At 46.7% G+C, this 17,794-nt stretch overlaps 1 protein-coding gene across 6 annotated transcripts in view; it reads left to right on the top strand.

The window, feature by feature from the left end:
* The first annotated feature begins 1,331 nt into the window (after positions 1–1,331).
* Positions 1,332–17,794, top strand: part of B3GALT1 (beta-1,3-galactosyltransferase 1) — a 390,202-nt gene continuing 373,739 nt past the window's right edge. For all 6 annotated transcript variants that reach the window (XR_016442078.1, XR_016442079.1, XM_090045553.1 and 3 more), the window contains exon 1: positions 1,332–1,538. The gene's annotated coding sequence lies outside the window, so the exon portion shown is untranslated. The remainder of the gene's footprint in view (positions 1,539–17,794) is intronic.

Here is a 17,794-nt window from a genome sequence, read left to right as displayed (position 1 = left end):
CTAGATTAGCCCAGAAATATTTGTGTTGGCAATTCACATCCCCTTTCCACTCCAAAAGCAACATCCGATTTTAGAATAAACAGTAGATTGACTTGGCATGCATCCTTTTATGTCCCTCTGGTTTACCTGAGATCCTTATTTCTTTGCAAGCCCTGTTCTAGAAAGTGCTAAATACCTGGGGAAGCTGCTAGTCTGCACACCTCATAGGATCAGATTCCAGGGACTTCCTACAAATAAAACACTTTGTTTTAAGAGACAATCAGGAATGATTATGTGGACATGAATCTTCCCCATCCCACCCATGGTTCCCATGGCAGATTTTACAATGTTGATTCAGCCCTACTTGTTCTTTACGGTTTGACTAAAGATAAGGATTTATTCGGTAAGTGTCAAACCATAAAATGATAAGCAAAGCACCTGGAGATAACAAAAAAAACCTGCCAAAAATAGGTCTACTTCAGGTGTTTTCTAGTCCTGTTCTCCAGGCTCAAAGCAGCAAAAGGTCCATAAAACTGGTTCATAGACCAAGGGAGAAGCATTATGCTAAGAAGAGCTGACAAACATTGGCACAGAGCGGTCCTTCTGTATCGCAGGTACCGAGCCACCGACTGCCCCGGGTGCTGCACCCTGTGCCGGGAGGGATCTAAACTGCTCCTGGGTGGTTTAAATCTCTCCTCTGCGGCTGGGGGCAGGAGCTGGATTCCCAAGCACTCTAGATGAGCATTTCTCAATCCCTGGGTCACAACCCAAAAGTGGGTCACAAGAATATATGAAAGCGTTGTGAACAAACTTTAAAAATGGATGCTCCTGTAAAGGAGAAAAGCGTGGGAACCGGTGGCTTTTCCCTTGCAGGCTGGCAGCGGGTCGGAGTGAGGGGCGCTGATGTTTACAGCTGGGTCCTGGTACAAAACAGGTCGATAACGGCTGCCCTAGCCTCGCGCCGAGGCGCCTTCCTGCCCACGGCAACTACGTGGAAGGAGCGAAGGCAGCGCGGGTGCTCCGCGCTCCTCACGAGCCCGGCAGGACGCGGCGGCCCCCGCCAAGCACCTGCTCTCCGGCCCCTGCAAAGCGGCAGCGAGGGGCGAGTGTCAGCACCGGCGGCGCCTGCAACCCGCGCAGCGCCAGCCCCCGACTGCGGGTCGGGGCCCGTCTGCACAAGCCCCCGGCCCAGCCCACAGCACCCCCGCGCTCGCGCCGGCCAGGGGCTGCCGGAAACCGGCAGGCGAGGACGGGAGGCGGTGGCGGCGGCGGGGCTGCCGCTGTGATTGGTGCCCCCAGCCCCGCGCCCCCCCCGGCTGCGAGCGCGGGGCGGCGGCGATTGGCTGCGCCGGGTTGTCAATCGCGGGAGCCAGGTTGCATCGCTGGCTCGGCGGCTCCGTCCAGCCGCGCGGTGCTGCTGGCGCGGTGGCGGCTGGTGCAGCTGCGCGGAGCCGTCCGGCGGCCGATGGAGCAGTGATGCTGGGCGCGGGGAGCCGGGCGGCGGGAGCCCAGCGGTGCCCTCCCAGCTGCCAGGCGGGCGAAGACGGCGAGGGCAGCGGGTAAGCTCCGGCTCCGGGGGCGCGGGGCGCGCCTCGCGCCCGCCGGCTCGGTGCGTGCCCAGCCTTTGTCGGGGGCTGCGGGCGGCGGAGCCGGGCGATGCCCGCGCAGGGGGCGGCTCGTCCGTGCGCGTCTCCCCGGGGCCCTCCGCACTGTCCCGGCTTCGCGGGCGGGCGCGGCGGCGGGAGCCTCCCTGCCCCGGCCCGGCCCGGCCCTGCCCGGCCCTGGCGCGGTCCCCAGCCCGCCAGCGCCCGCGAGCCGGGGGCTCCGGGATCCGGCCGCCCCCGCCGCTGCCTCCAGGCTGCCTTCGGCCGGGAGCCCGGGCCCTGGCGCCGCAGGCAGCGCGGCCGCCGCCGCCGCCGCGGGGCTCGTGGGAGCCGCGGGGCGCGGGTGTCCCCTGTGGGGAGGGCTTGCAAGGAAGTTGCTTTGGCCGAGAAGCGCCGGGCTGGAGGTCCCCCCCCACCAGCCCGGAGCCCAGGGCACGTGAGTCCCCTCTTGAGGGTCTGGGTTTTTTTTTTTTAACTTGTTTTGTAAGCCCTGCTGGCCGGGCTCTGCCGGACTGAGCGCGCCTGACAGGTGGGGTCAGGCGGGCGCGCAGCTGGGCTGGACACCACCGGAATGGGAATCCTCCAAGCCGGCTGCCCTGGACCTGGCGGCAGTAGTTACATATCGACACGGACCTGGCCCTTGATTGCCAAGTTCATAGGCACAGCAGGGCGGGAATATGGCTCATTGAGGCTTTTGTAGGAGACTGGACCATTAAGTTCAACGAAAACTTCTTCTGTAGCCAATGGAGATGGTGGTTTTGGGGATAAACTCGGTGACTATTAAGACAGGTAGAGTCTGGAGATATTGGGGTAGAGGCAGCCGAAGGGGCTTGTACACTTCTTTTTCTTTCCATTGCTCTTATTGATGTAAGACAGTATTTTGGGGCTCCTGAAGAACGGGTGTTTTAAAACCAATATCAAATCTTGTGAAGTTGATATCTAGTCAGCCCACCTCAAAAACCTGTGTTATTCCTGCTGGAAGTCTCTTGCTGTCGAAAATGAGCTATCCTGATTGTATCATATATTTACTAATGGTTAGTTTGATAGCATGTGCTGAGGGCCGGATCCTGCAGTTGATGCAGAGGTCTTCCCGACTTCAACAAGTGGAAGCAGGATTGGTCCCAGATTTAATGTTCAAAAAGGCTGATTTGAATGGTTGTTCTTTATGATTTATTAGCCCTAGATGGCTAAATCACTTGGAGGGTAGTCATAGGCATAGTAAATGCAAGTGTTTAAAATGTACTCAAGGTATTGACAAGTTAGTTTGTATTAAAGTCTGCATGACACATGGAGAGCGCTTACTTCTGAGTTGACTGTTTCCTAGTTGCAATACCAACCTCTTCCAACAGATGCCCAGAAAGGCAGCACCAGCACTGTTTGGCAGTCCTAATTCTTGGTTCATGTCATTCTGGTAAATTAACTCAGTTATTGAAACTTATTTATTCGCATCATTACAACCTAATATTATTCTTCCTTCCCTGCATACTTATCAGAGAAGTATCTCTATTTGCAGAACCAAAAATATTGTTTCAATCCAGTTCCTTTTTATATCACTTTTTGTGATAAACCAACAATCTGCAAGAGGAAGACTACAAAAATATCAGTTATTTGGATGAAACCACCCAACTTAATTTTACTAAATTTCAAGTTAATTTAGGTGCACGTGAAAGAGAAGTTTCCTGGTCAGTAGGACTTGCATTATATCCACGAGACCCAGTTGGTTATACCAATCTGCCTCACTCCTGATGTCACTGCTGCCTTCATGTCCCTGCTAAAGGGAGATGATGCTACGTTTCTAATGGCTTTGGGGAAAGGATAAACGTTATTTTTACAGAGGAAATTGGTCAAAAACACCAAACAGATTTTTATATATCAGACTGTAATCTAGGTTATCCCATTTGTGAAAGATGTATGTGTTAAGGATCTGATTCTGGAAACCTTGACTTTTCATTATGTAAGGGTACTTCATTTTAGTCTTGTTCAGTTTAGTGGGATTGTTCTCTCTTTATATCAGTAAATACTTCTAGGATCAGATTCCTTATTGTATCACATACTTATTCTTAAAGAAACCACTTTCATGTGAAACATAAGAGATTTAAACACTTTAGTCCCATTTCTTGAACCTACTGTCAGTAATAAATAAATAAGTAATATTAGGAAGTGGACTTTTTTTGTAGAGAAGACTCAATTATTGAAGTTGGTATGGTTTTTATTATTTACACTTGTTCAGTGTTCCCACTATTCTAACTACATCAAAATGATCCTGACGTTTTTGAGACTACATTGAAAGGGAGGGGCTTATTTTACATTAATTTTAAAGTAGATATGTAAGCCTAGCTCTTGGAACAATTATCAAAATTACCCGAAATCTTGGATTTTCTTGGGCTGTTTTGCTCATTGGTAACATTTACAAGAAAGTATTAGACAATAAATAGAATAAGAAAGAGGAAATCTGGATTGGAAATAGACAATTAATCATCTTAACACATTCCAACCTGCTGCCCATTTAAGTGCCTAAAAAAAGATGTATATCACAGTACTAAAATATGAGTGATGTTATTTGCATGTGTGGCAGCAAAGTGATTTATTTTATAGCAGCTAGTGAAAACAACTTGCATTCTCTTTTGCAAATGAGAAGTTTGTGTATACATTTTGTTGAACTACTGCAGATTTGCAAGAAATTATCAGGGGAAGATGATTGGATCTAGCTCCTTCTTTCACATGTATTAGATCATTGTAACTGTATATTGATCATTTTGAGAAGCTAATGCCAGTTTTCAACTGCAGCACAAATTTCATAGATTTCATAGACATTAGGACTGGAAGGGACTTAGAAAATCATTGAATCCAGCCCACCACCCAAAGGGCAGGAAGTCAGCTGGGGTCATAGGATCCCGGCAAGATAAGCATCCAATTTGCTCTTGAAGGTGTTCAGTGTAGGTGCTTGAACCACCTCCGATGGCAGGCTGTTCCAGACCTTGGGGGCTCGGACAGTAGAGAAATTCTTCCTTATGTCCAGTCTGAAACGGTCCTGTAGTAGTTTTGTAACCGTTCAACCTCATCATCCCTTGGGGTGTGCTGGTGAACAAACGTTCCCCCACGTACTGGTGGTCACCCCTGATAAACTTATAGGTGGCATCAGATCACCCCTGAGCCTGCGCTTTTCCAGGCTAAAGATCTCCATGGCTCTCAGCCTCTCATCGTATGGTCTGGTTTCCTGACCTCTGATCATGCACATAGCTCTTCTCTGGATTCTCTCTAGCTTCTCCACATCCTTTTTGAATTGTGGAGCCCAAAACTGGATGCAGGACTTCAGCTGCAGCCTCACCAAGGCCGAGTACAAGGGGAGAAGGACATCCTGGGATTTGCTTGAGAAGCATCTGTAGATGCAAGCCAGCATTTTGGTCGCTTTACTAGTCGTAGCATTGCATTGCAGGCTCATGTTCATCTTGTGGTCAATGATGACCCCCAAGTCTTTCTTCCGTAGAGCTAGCTAGCGTAGCACTGCTGAGCCTATAAGGATGCAAGGTGGAGAACCTTGCATTTTTTCAGTGTTAAACACCTTCAGGTTCTCATCTGCCCATTTGCTGAGCCTGTCCAGTTCAGCTTGGATCACCCACCTGTCTTCTGATGTGGATGCTTTGCCCCAAAGTTTGGTGTCATCGGCAAACTTGGCCACTCTGGTCCTGGCTCCAATGTCCACATCATTAATGAAGATGTTGAATAATATGGGTCCAAGGACGGAGCCTTGGGGGACCCCACTGGTCACAGGGCACCATGATGAGTGACTGCCATCAGTTACAACCCTCTGAGTCTGACCACAGAGCCAGTTTCCCAGTCAGTGGATCGTGGTGGACCCAAGGCCACAATTGGCCAGTTTTGCCAAGAGGTGATCATGGGATACCAGATCGAAGGCTTTTTTTGAAGTCAAGATATATGACATCAATCTCTTCTCCCTTATCCAGGTGATAGGTCACCTGGTTATAGAAGGAAATGAGATTGGTCAAGCAAGACCTACCCGCAGCAAACCCATGCTGGCTGTCCCTTAGGATGTTGGCATCGGCCAGTCCATTAAGGATGGCCTCTTTTTAATAAAATTTTCTAAGATTTTTCCCAGGATAGAAGTCAGGCTGATGGGCCTATAGTTAGCCGGATCCACTTTCCTCCCCTTCTTGAAGATGGGCACCACACTGGCCTTCTTTCAGTCTTCAGGCACTACACCAGGGCACCAGGAGTTTTCAAAGATGTGTGCCAGGGGCTGGGCTATGATGCTCACCAGCTCCTTGAGTACCCTGGGGTGTAGATTGTCAGGGCTGGCTGACTTGAAGGTATCCAGCTTCTCAAGATGTTCCTTCACAAGGTCAGCATTTATGGAGGGCAGGGGTCCCCCACCTGGACCTCCCTGTCCTGTAGCAGGCATGGGCATCCCATGGGACTGATGAAAGACCGACACACAGCCATTTAATAGGTTGGCTTTTTCCTGGGCGTCAGTTGTCCCACCTGATTCAGCAGGGGTCCAGTGTTGTCCTTGCTTTTCTTCTGGCTCCCCACATATCTGAAAAAGGACTTTTTATTGTCCTTGATGCTCGAAGCTAGTTGGAGTTCAGTTGCAGCCTTAGCTTTCCTGGTTTGCTCCCTGCAGGACCGGACCAGTGCAGAATAATCCTCCTTAGAGGTGAATCCTGTCCTTCATCCTTTGTAGGCCTTTCTTTTTAGCCTCAGGAGGTCTGCTAGGTCCTTGGAGAGCCAGGGGGGCTGCTGTGCCCTCTTGCTGCCTTTCCTCCGAGATGGAATAGACTTACCTTGTGCATTTGAGGATCACTCCCTTGAGGAGCAACCACTCTTCTTGAACTCCCCTCTCCCTGGGGTCATGGTCCCTTAGGGCCTGACTGACAAGCCCCCTGAGCTTTCCTGAAGTCAAGGACTTCTGTGTTGCTGACTGACTTGCCAACTTTACGGTGGATGGTGAAGGTGATCAGCTCGTGGTCACTGTCACCCAGCTTCCCCTCAATCACTAGGTCACCGATTAGGTCATCCCCAGTAGCTAGTACCAGGTCAAGCAGTGCTTTGCCTGTCATTGGCTCATAGACTTCTTGAGTCAGGTAGAGGTCATCCATGCACAAGAGGAAGCTTTGCGACCGCTCGGATTTTGCTGAGTGATCCTCCCGCGAGATGTCCGGGTAATTGAAGTCACCCATGACAGCCATGGTCCTGGAGCATGCGGCCTCAGCCAGTTCCTGGGCGAACTCCTGGTCAAGCTCAGGACTTTGGGTGGGAGGTCTGTAGTAGACTCCCACCGTTGTGTCCCCTGTGCTGTGTTCCCCACGGATTTTAACCCAGAGGGTCTCCAGTCGTCCACCCCAGTTGCCAATATCAGCTTGCAGGGACATGTAGCTTTCCTTAACAGAGAGAGCTACACCCCTGCCCCTTTTATCTACACCATCCCTCCTGTACAAGGTATAGCCATCTATACCCAAGGTCCAGTCATGGTTGGAGTCCCACCAAGTCTCCATTATCCCAATGACATCATAATTATTTGCGTTGAGCAGGAGGGCAAGCTCCTATTGCTTGTTCCCCAAGCTCCTGGCATTTGTGTACAGGCAGGCAAGTGTCCCCTTGGGGGCTCTTGCCTTGCCCACAGATTGTACCAGGGCTGGGGCAGGGGTGGGCTCCCCTAAGTGCCTTGGCCTGCTGGCTTTGCAAGGGTTGCTTAGCGGGCCAGCAGTGGCAGTAGTCCCCCCATCCCCCAGCGGGCTTAGTTTAAAGCCCGGTGCAGCAGTCAGCCAGCCTGGCTGAGAAGAGCCTCCTCCCCAAGGGGGGAGAGGTGAGGCCATCTCTTCCCAGCAGCTCGCTGCCTCTCTCACCAAAGAGTGGGCTGTGGTCATGGAAGCCAAAGCCTTCCCGATGACACCAGCGCCACAGTCTTTGGTTGACTATGTAGATCCTCCTCTCCCTCCTCAGCCCATAGCCCGCGACTGGGAGGATCGACAAGAACACCACCTGTGCCTCCAGACCCTTTAGCCTCGCTCCCAAATCCCTGTAGCGCCTCACGACCTGGCTGGGAGCGCTCCGAGCCATGTCATTGGTGCCCACATGAATAAGGAGCATGGGATAGTGGTCTGTGGGCTGGAGCAGCTTAGGGATCTTCTCTGCAATGTCCCAGATGCGGACCCCCAGGGAAGCAGCAGACTTCCCAGACTCGGGGGTCAGAGCAGCAGATTAGCCCCTCAGTCCCCCTCAGGATGGAGTGTCCCACAACAAACACCTTATGTTTTGTCTTGGAGAGCGGGGGTAGTAGCTGCAGGTGAGCCTGTGGGAGCTGGCAACTCAGCAGGCTCTGCTAGAGCAGCAAGAGGTGCGTACCTGTTGCTAAGCTCTGGCAGGGGGGACCTTGGTGCGGCGGGCTTTACGGCCCTTGACCACTTTGGTCCATGTCCCTGACTGGACAGAGTGGGAGGTCCTGGAGTCCTCCTTTGTCCTGGAGGGAGGCAGTGGTCTACCCTCCAGCTCCTGGGGGAGAAGGGCAGTAGAAGTCAGTATCCTGCTCGCAGTCCCTGATGGCACGCAGTCTCTGGACTGTGGCCTGGAGCTCCTCCAGCTGGCGCACCAGAGACCCCAAAAGAGAGCAGACCCCACACGGGGAGGTGGCCATGCTCCTAGCTGCTAGAGCCTGAAAAAGGGACAGCCAGTCCCTGCAGCCAAGTGCCGGGGCGCCATCTGTGTGGAGCCTGGAACCATGGGCTCCGTCTGGGTGGCCGTCTCTGAGGTGCCAGAGTTGGGGGATGCAGAACCCTGGGAGACCCTCGGGGTGTGATACGTGCCCATCCATGTCATGCCTCTGGCAGGCTGGCCACAGCTGGGACTGTCTACCCTGGGGGGTTCGCAGGCAGGGTCTCGGGCCCTCCCACGCGCCCTCCTGTGTGAACTCTGCATTAACTCACGTGCCAGCCGGCAAGCGCAGCTGTTCGCACAGCCTGTTCATGTGGCTCCCTGGGGGACTGGGTGAAGTAGGGGCCTGAGCAGGGCTTGACCCGGCCCAGCTCCACGCAGCCGCCTCCTCCCACTCAGAGAGGGGTTAACCCCCTCCCACCACGGGCCCCACTTGCCTCCGGCTGTGCTGGGGATTGGCTGGGGGGGGTCCATGGCTGCTAGGGGGTCTCTGGGGGGCTTTGGGGGAGCGGGGGCATGGCGGGCTTTCACCCGCGCATCTCTCGTGGCTCTGGAGCCTAACTGGGGCTTTTTTCCTGTTGGTGGGCCCTGTTTAAAGTGCGCGCGTGCTGACTGTAGCTCACGACAGTAGTATTGTCTCCAGCAAACGCCATGTTTTCAAATGCCGGTTCACAAACTCTGCAGAGGTCCAAAGATGCAAAGTAATATAAAATGCACCCTATCCTGTGTGTGTGTGGGGGGGGGGGGGCGAGGGGGGGGTGCATTTTTGTTGTGTTTCTTTCTTTCTTTTGCCTATTTACATGTCAGCTGGTCCCAAATGTTTCCAGAGTATTACAAGGTATCAATGGCAGCATAATACTGCAATAGACATGAAGTTACCGAAGATGTCACCCCTTCCTAGGAGCAACCACTGCATTGACCTGATGCAGCTCCCATTGACTTAATGGAAATTCTCTCACTGACTGCGATGGATTTTTAAATTAAGCTGCATCTGAGCATTTTGTACTGAAGTTAATGAGAGTTGGTCTTAAGCAGAGAGTGCAGGATCCAGCATAGAGCCTGAGGATAAAGTCATCTTCCAAATGAATAACAGAGACAGGAGTGTTTAAAATGGTCAGGTTGTTTTCTAACTGAATGATATTCAGTCATCCAGGAAAAAAATCAAAGGAGAGGCAAAGACTCAAGGTGTGTATATGTGCGTGTCTATGTATGTGACTGCAATATTCTGCAGTTTGTTTGAAGGAAAGGAAGAACAAGAAGACACAGAAAATGGCTGACTTCTCTGAATCTGTCCTGTATATGGACAGTGCTCTTCCATTTCTGAACAGACCCATCTACAAGAGTTGATTATGAATTCCACTTATCGGGCTCTCTTGGCCATGATTTATTACTAAGAACAATTGTTATTATACTCAACAAAGCAGTATTACATTTTGTGTTGAGAAATGGCAGTGCCCAATATTAGCATGCAGACATTTCCAGTGTGCTCCAAAACATTCTGGACTAAATATAGACATTGGATTTATGGTACATTATAACCTAGCTTAACATCTGGTAACCTCAGATAGTAGAGAGATTATTTACCAGTTCCATCTTATCACCAGGCAGGTCTAAATACACCCCTAACCCCACCTGTTTCTCATCCACTGACTGCCTTAATTTGCATTTTTATCGACTGGCATTCTTGCATACTGGCGTCTGGCTTCTATTCTATTTTATCTCATCCAGGAAGAGCACAGAACAACTGCAGATCCTTCCTCAGCCTGAAGGAAAGGTGTTTGTACCCGAAAGTTTGCAAAGAAGAATTTTTCCAACTATTTGAGTTGGTCTAATAAAAGATATCAGATTTACCCAAAGAACCTTTTGTGCATACGGCCTTAGACCAACACAACTACAACCAGTACTCCCTAGGTTATCTAATGGCTGCAGAACTTTCAATAGTACTGTGCTTTTTCTACTATATTTACATACTCAATCAGGAGAGGAGGAAAAAGTACTGTCTACTAAATCACCATCTCTGTTCCTACACACAGTTTTCTCTGTCTCCCATCGTGGAACCAGTATGGTTAAACTCTGCTTGCTTAGCTTGGAAGACTATGCACAATCAGAGCCAGTGGTGGTATGAATGCATATTGAGATATTTAGCCATGCTAACCTGAAGTCAGGAAAGAGGCAAGGTAGATATGCACCTTACACAACAACTAAATAAGATGTATAAAGATCTCCCTCTCATATATAAAATCATACCTTCTTAGTCTGTAAGGGGCATAGTGAGGTGTTGTGAGCTCAGGTTCACAAAAGCTTATGTTCTCTATCCATTTTATTTAGTCTATAAGGCAGGGGAGGGCAAAATACAGCCTGCGGACCAGATTTGGTCCGCCAAGTGGTTTTATTCAGCCTACAGTGGGTCCCTTGGCCCAGCCTGGCCCAGGAATAGGGGTAGCCCAGGTTGCAGTGCATGTGGCTGGTCCTGCTGGTATGGTGCGACGGCTGGACTCTGCTTCCCTGCAGGCTTGGCGGCTGTGGCTCCTTCCAGCTGCTGTTGTGACCCTAGTCAGTCCATCCCACACCACCTGCCAAGGGTGCCAGAGGCAGCAGGCAGGCAGGTCTCCCTGTAGACTGGCCTGGGACCTCTTGAGGCAGGACACACTCAGCTAGGTGGATGGGATGGGGCCATGGGCAAGCAGGGAGCAGTGTCCAGGAATAGGATGGCTAGATAGAGCCAGGATCATAGAGCAAGATCATAGGGCGATAACAGTGAGGGCCTGGGGCACAGTTGCAAACTGCTGCTTGCACATTACTGTGGGCACTGGTTTTTGTGGGCAGGGGCATGCTGGGAGTGGATTACAGTTCTGTGCTGGGCCCAGCCCCATGCTATCACCAACCTGCAATCTCACCCTCCAACCCCAGCCCTGGCCTCATCCCTCCTGCTGCTGCTGCCTGTGGCCCCATCCCATTCACCTGGCCAAGTGCGCCCTGCCTGCAAGGGTTCCAGGTCTCCATGGAGACCCCAGCGTAGGGCCCAGATTCCTGGGCAGTCACAGCATGGGGTTGGGTCCCAGGGCAGAGCCACTAAAGGAGTTTTGTTGAGCTGTTTTGGGGGGTGGGGTGGGAAATGCTGACGTGCAACAACTCACCAAAACTCCCTAAGTGGCTCTCTGGCCCAAATAATTGCCCACCCCTGCTGTAAAGTAAATATTCTCCCTGCTTTATGACTGCAGATACCACGTATAGGTTTGCCTACCCTTGAGCTCTTCTGCAGTTCTGCAATGTGAAAGGCTGTTGTTTTGTTTCTTTTTTGTCCTTTGGCAAAACCACATTTTGCCCCTTAAGTAACCACATTTTACTTGAATAGCTAGATCTGCTGTGGACCATCATCTGTAGCCTGATGGGGACTGTGGTGGCTAAAAGGCTGTGAACTGCCCACTGTATGAGGCCATTAGTTTTTTTAAAAGATACTTTGATTAATTTTATTACTTAGAGATGGCCCATTAGAAGATGGGCAAAATAGTACAGATGCTTGTGGTCAAATCTGGTATTTGCTTTTTGTGATAGGAGAGTTAAGTAGGGGGGTAATCATCTCTAGTTACCCAGATCCTAATAGAAGATATTATAGGTAACTAATATGAAGCTAGTTCTTTGCTCCAGTAAATACTTTGACCCTTGTCTTTATCTTAACTTTGCCAAATTTAAATCAGTCCATCTGACCTTTTTCACATGATCTAATGTGAGAAGAGGATAGAAAGTTTGTGGTAGGTCAGAGATACGACACCTTTTGAGAATAAGTTTTCTATTTGTTTTTTTATAGTATCCTAACTTTGGGTTTCATCATATCTTAAAAATGTCTTGCATTCAAAACCCCAAATCTGATGTATTCTCTTCTAGTACTCCAGTGATTTACTAGAAAGTATGTGGGTTAGTAATTTAGGGCTGTCCTGTTTTCTCCCAAATGAAGAAAAACTACAAAAGATGGCCTGCACAGAGTTTCACCCTAACCATTGCATTGGAAGAATGGAAACAGTGACATTCTCAATAACTCCCTCAATAACAGCAGTTACACTTAATTTAAAACAAAAGTGCATTTACAAATATGGAAGTCCACAGGTAAGGTCACCTAAATAACCTTAACCCTGCTTTTATTGTCAACAAGCAGTCTCATTCCCCTATATCACCTTGTCAATTACCCTCCATTTGAAAACTACTTTATAGCAATGTCAAACAAATGGCAAAGTCCTTCTTACCCCTTTTGATAGAGGTCAGCGAATCATGAAAGGTCAATAGAATATCCCTAAAAGCATGTTCACATACCATGTACTCCACAATTTGTATTTTCTGTCTGGGTTTCTAGGCTTTAGATGGTATTGACTTATAAACCTTGCTTGTATCTTACAATCTTCCTACAAGAGAATCTGTCTATTCTTTTCTTGCTGTACTATCACAAGCGAAATCTCTAGAAGTGCAGAAATACAATATGAGATGGATGGGACTTCTTTCAAACATGCTTTCCCTTTTTAGTTTAAAATAGCTCTAATTATCTGATTTTTTTTTTGATTTTTTTTTTTTTGATTTTTATTTTTTTTTTTAGTGCATGCTTATTTAAAGGGCTGCTGAAAGAGCAAATATGATTGAGTGGGATGCATATAGAAAAATGGGGCATTATACTTGTACTACATTGCTATGTGAGTATTATTTTAGAATGTTGCTTTTTTTTCCCTTCTTCTGTTTGCTTTGAAATATTGATTGAGGCACCTAGAATCCAGATGGGTTTGTCTTGTGATTTCGTTAATCTAACAAGGATGCAGGGATTGTGGTTTTTCTATTCTTTCCACTTGTTATACCTATAAATGCTGTCATATTTTTGATTTTCTAAGTAAGCCCTACTATGATACAGTCCTTAAAATGTTTTGTGTACAGCCTCAGACAAGAGCAGTTAAAAGTTCCTGCCTTTGTTTGCATTTTAATGCTAATGCAAATTAACAAGACAGTGATTTAAAGTTAGCTGTTGTGATATGTCCACACTGTAAACAAGTATTAAATTCCCATTTTAGCTTGGTTATCTTTTCTGCCTGATAGTCATGAAGTTAAGTTTGTTTTCACAAGAAAATTAGGGAACAGGCTCATCCTGTGATCAGCTGACATGGTGCTAAATTTGTTTCAGCAATGGCTGCAAAGTCATGGTCAGCATCGTATTTGTTAGCATGACTATTCAGGGATTGTATTCTAATGCAGGAAAGTGAAGATTACTGAACTGTAGTACATAAGGAAGTTATGGAAGGCTATATACACTTCCATGTGGAATATGAGTAGGGTACTCTTTTTGGGAGCACGTAATTTATGATACATTAGAGAGGTGGGATTTCATGAGGGAACAGTAGTAGATTTTGTGCAGAATTCATTCTGGAAGCATATGTACTGAACAGCATCACAAATGCTGCTTATCTGGCTTATGCAGGCTAGCATTGTAGGGGAGAACTTAGCTTCAAATATCTTACTATAAAATTTATTATATTTCTTGTGTTGAAATGCGTACAGTCATTAATGTAATATTTGCATTATTTCAGAGACATCTGCACAATTCTAGAATTATTTTTCCCAAAGAGAATACTATACTTTCAAAGAGGGAGGAGAATATTTTTCTGCAAATGGTAAAGAAAGCAGAATACCATGTTGATAAAATTGCCTAGAAAATTTCATGTGCTTAAACTTCTTTAAGGACAAAGAGTGTGTATATATAATACATGATCACAGAAAGCACTTCTCTTAATGAAGAACTCATATGTGGTTTGTCAAGCCCCTACATATATAGTTATTGTATCTGAGGTATCATATAATAAGAGCTTTTTAGTTTTAATTTATCAGTCTTTCCAAGATCTTCCACCTAAAAGGACACTGATAAAATATTCATATTTCATAGACTTTCTGATAGTATTACAGCAGCTTTACCTGCAAGTTTGACAGACACACTTTGAGTCCTATTCGTGTTTGCTTATAACTCTCAGATAATGTTTTTCATTTTGAACATGGAGTTAAAATGGTTCTGAAGTGCCAGCTATGTGCTGCCTGTAATTCACTATTCATCTCGCTCTAGGTAAGCTAAGATGCATAGTGACATAAGGCTGGTTATGAGATTCAAACATAGGGTCATGACAAGTGATCCTACTAAGGACATGCTGACTTTGAATAGAGAAGCGTTTAAATCAAGGTCTTTCATTGAAGCCACTGGGAGTTACATATACAGGATATATGAATGGTTGTGGTTGTGTCTTGATATGGTAAATGCTCAGGCAGTGGTTTATCCTTTAAGAATGGTAGTTTCACTCAACAGCATATGCTTATTTAATCACTTAATATTAAAAGTATAATGATGGGGTGGCCAAACTGCAGTCCACAAGCTGCCTGTGGCTCCCGGGCAGTAAAATGCATCTTCTGAAGAAGGAAAACAGTTAAATAAAAACATTCTTTTTCTATTCTTCTGTTTGTTGTTAATATTGATTCTCTTAAGTTCTTATTATTTAGTCTAAGAAGTCATTTAACAACAAATTATTATTTGTACTTGCACAGCTCATTGACGCTGGGACATATGCATCCTGAGTTTTGTGTACTGTGACTCTTGGCCATGTAAGGTTTTTGGTTTGGTGAATTGTTTTATTATTTACTATTTCCTTTTAATATTTTATCTGTTTTTATAATTTATTTTGTTTCTATTATAGGCTTCCTTGAGCTTTTTTGGGGTAGAGTCATAGAGAAATAGGTGGTAGAAGTTACCTCCACAAGTCATCTAGTCCAACAGCCTGCCTGACGCAGGAACATCCCCATTCAAACCATCTCATACAAACCATAATTTAAACTCTACATAAGAATACCATCAATCTGACACAATATAGACCTAACACCTTAACCTGCCACAGGTGTGAAGCAGGGGAACCATGGCAACCAATGTCCTGCTTCTATAAAATGTTGTCCATGTATGTTCAAGAGGTCCTGGGTAGAATCCTTTTCTGTAGCAGGAGAGAAAAGATGCTCTCTCTTTTCTTTATGGCAGCCCTTCAAGTATTTGAAGAATGCTATCATGTCCCTTCTTAAGTGCCTTTTCCACAAACTGAACATGCCTAGCTCCCTAAGCCTCTCCTTGTATGACCTGCTTTCAAAACCCTTTATCATTTTTGTTACTCACTTCTGGAGCCTCTCTAACTTCTCCATGTCCTTTTTAAAATGTGGAGCTGAGAACTGCACGTGCTACTTCAGATGAGGCCTAACCAGTACCAAATAGAGAGGCACTATCACCTCCCATGTCTTGCACCTAATGCTTCTATTGATGCATCCCAAAACCACTCTTTCCTTTTGCGCAGCTGCATCACACTGCAGACTTGTATTGGATCTGTGATCTACTAGGACTCCCAAGTCCTTTTCCATAGTGATGCCTCCAGCCAGGTGTCGCCCATCTTGTATTTTTGTTTTTGATTATTCCTCCCGAGGTGTAGTACCTTGCATTTTTCCTCATTGACCTGAATTCATCCAGTTAGCTCTAGTTTAACTTTCCAATCTGTCAAGATCTTTCTGAATTGTGCTTATATCCTTCAACATGTTTGCAGTCCTTCCTGATTTTTCATGTCATCTGCAAACTTGCTCAGTGTAATATCCCAGCATCCAAATCATTAATAAATACATGGAACAGCACCAGGCCCATGTCAGACCGCCGTGGGTCTCCATTTGAAACCTCCTACCATTCTGACACAAACCTTACAATCGTTTTGTCTAACCCACGTTTCTCCAATTTGTTTACGGCAAGGTTGTGGGAGACCTTGTCCGAAGCTTTGCTGAAGTCCAGATGTACTATATACACAGCATTCCCTTCATCAACCTATGTTGTTACTTTGTTAAAGAAAGCAATCAGGTTTGTTTGACATGATTTGTGCAGTTTTTTTTAAATAAATCCATGCTGGCCACTTTTGAGCAACTTTTCCTCCTCCAGATGCTTGCAAATGGCTTTTCCTAGGATATATTCTAGTAACTTTTTCCTGGAATTGAGGTGAGACTAACCATTTGTGTAGTTTCTTGGGTCCTCATTCTTGCCTTTTTTAATGAGGGGCAGTATGTTGGCCCTTTTCCAGTCCTCTTGGCCGTCTCCCACAATTTCATGATGATCATTGCCAAGGGCTCTGAGATCTCTCCTGCCGGTTCCTTCAGATGAAGCTCATCTGGCCCTGCTAACCTGAATTAATTCAGAAGAAACAAAAGCACTCTGAACATCTCTTTGTTATCTCCTCCTTCAGCTTGCTCCCTTCCTTATGCAGATAATCCCTATTAGGTGTGTGACTGCCACTAAACTTTTTGTGAAGACTGAGGCAAAGCTGTTGAGTAGCTCTGCCTTCTTTGCATCTTTGGTTAAGAGTTCCCCCTGTCTTGTTAACAAAGGACCCACAGTTTCCTTGGTCCTTCTTTTCTGGCCAGCGTACTTATAGAACCTCTTCTTTAACCTTCTTTACCAGGTGGTGCTCATTCTTGATTCCTGCCTTCTTGATTTTGTCCCTGCAGGTTCTTGCTATTTCCTGATATACTTTCCTGGTGACCTGCCCATCCATTCTTCCATTGCCTGTATGCTTTCCTTTTGCATTTGAGGCATTTTAGAAGCTCCTTATATAACCACATCAGTCCCTTGCCATTCTACTTGTGCTTTCACTATATCAGGGCAGTTTCTTGTTGCATTTCCAATACTGTGGCCCTTAGAAGCTCCCAGTCCTCTTGGGCATCTTTGTTCTTCAATCTATTTTCTCATGACACCATCCTATTAACTCCTTTAACTTGCTTTTTTGAAATCTAGCATCCTAATTTGGCTGACCCCATGCTTTTCCTGCCTCAGAATCTGGAATTCTATCATACTGTGATTGCCTTCTCCCAAGTTACCCATCACACTTGAATCTACCACCAGTTCTTCGCTGTTGGTCAGGACAAGATCCAAGATAAGTGAGCTCCTAGTTGTATCTTCCATTTTCTGGAACAAAGTTGTCCTCCACACAGGTTAGGAACTGGCTTGACATTTTGTTTTGCTACATTGTTCTTCCAAAAGATGTCTAGAAAATTGAAGTGTCCCATCAGTACCATCCCACAACTTTTGGATATATTTGTCACCTACTTGGAGGGTGCCTCATCCATCTCCTCTTCCTGATTAGGTAGCCTATAATAAATCCCCACCACTATATCCATGCTTCAACTTTCACTTTTTCATCTTCGCCCAAATGCATTCTACTTTGTGGTCTTCTTCCTCCTGTACCATGGAGCAAGCATATGTGTTTCTGACCTAGAAGGCAACACCACCACCACCTTATCTCTCAGCTCTGTCCTTGTGAAACAGCATAACCCTCCATGTTGACATTCTAGCCATAAGAGCTGTCCTACCAGGTTTCTGTGATAGCATTGTATAAGTAAAGTAAAAGGGTTCATGAATTTTGCCTGATATATATGTTAATCTGCTTTTTGAATTGGAGCTCAAATACAAAATATGTTGCGTTATTTCACATATAATAAGGATAGAACTTTTCTGT

Source organism: Crocodylus siamensis, chromosome 4 (genome assembly GCF_052110815.1).
Source record: "Crocodylus siamensis isolate JL-2025a chromosome 4, ASM5211081v1, whole genome shotgun sequence".
Lineage (NCBI taxonomy): Eukaryota > Metazoa > Chordata > Crocodylia > Crocodylidae > Crocodylus > Crocodylus siamensis.
The sequence above is the reverse complement of the archived record's forward strand: the minus strand, read 5'-3'. Positions and strand labels throughout refer to the sequence as shown.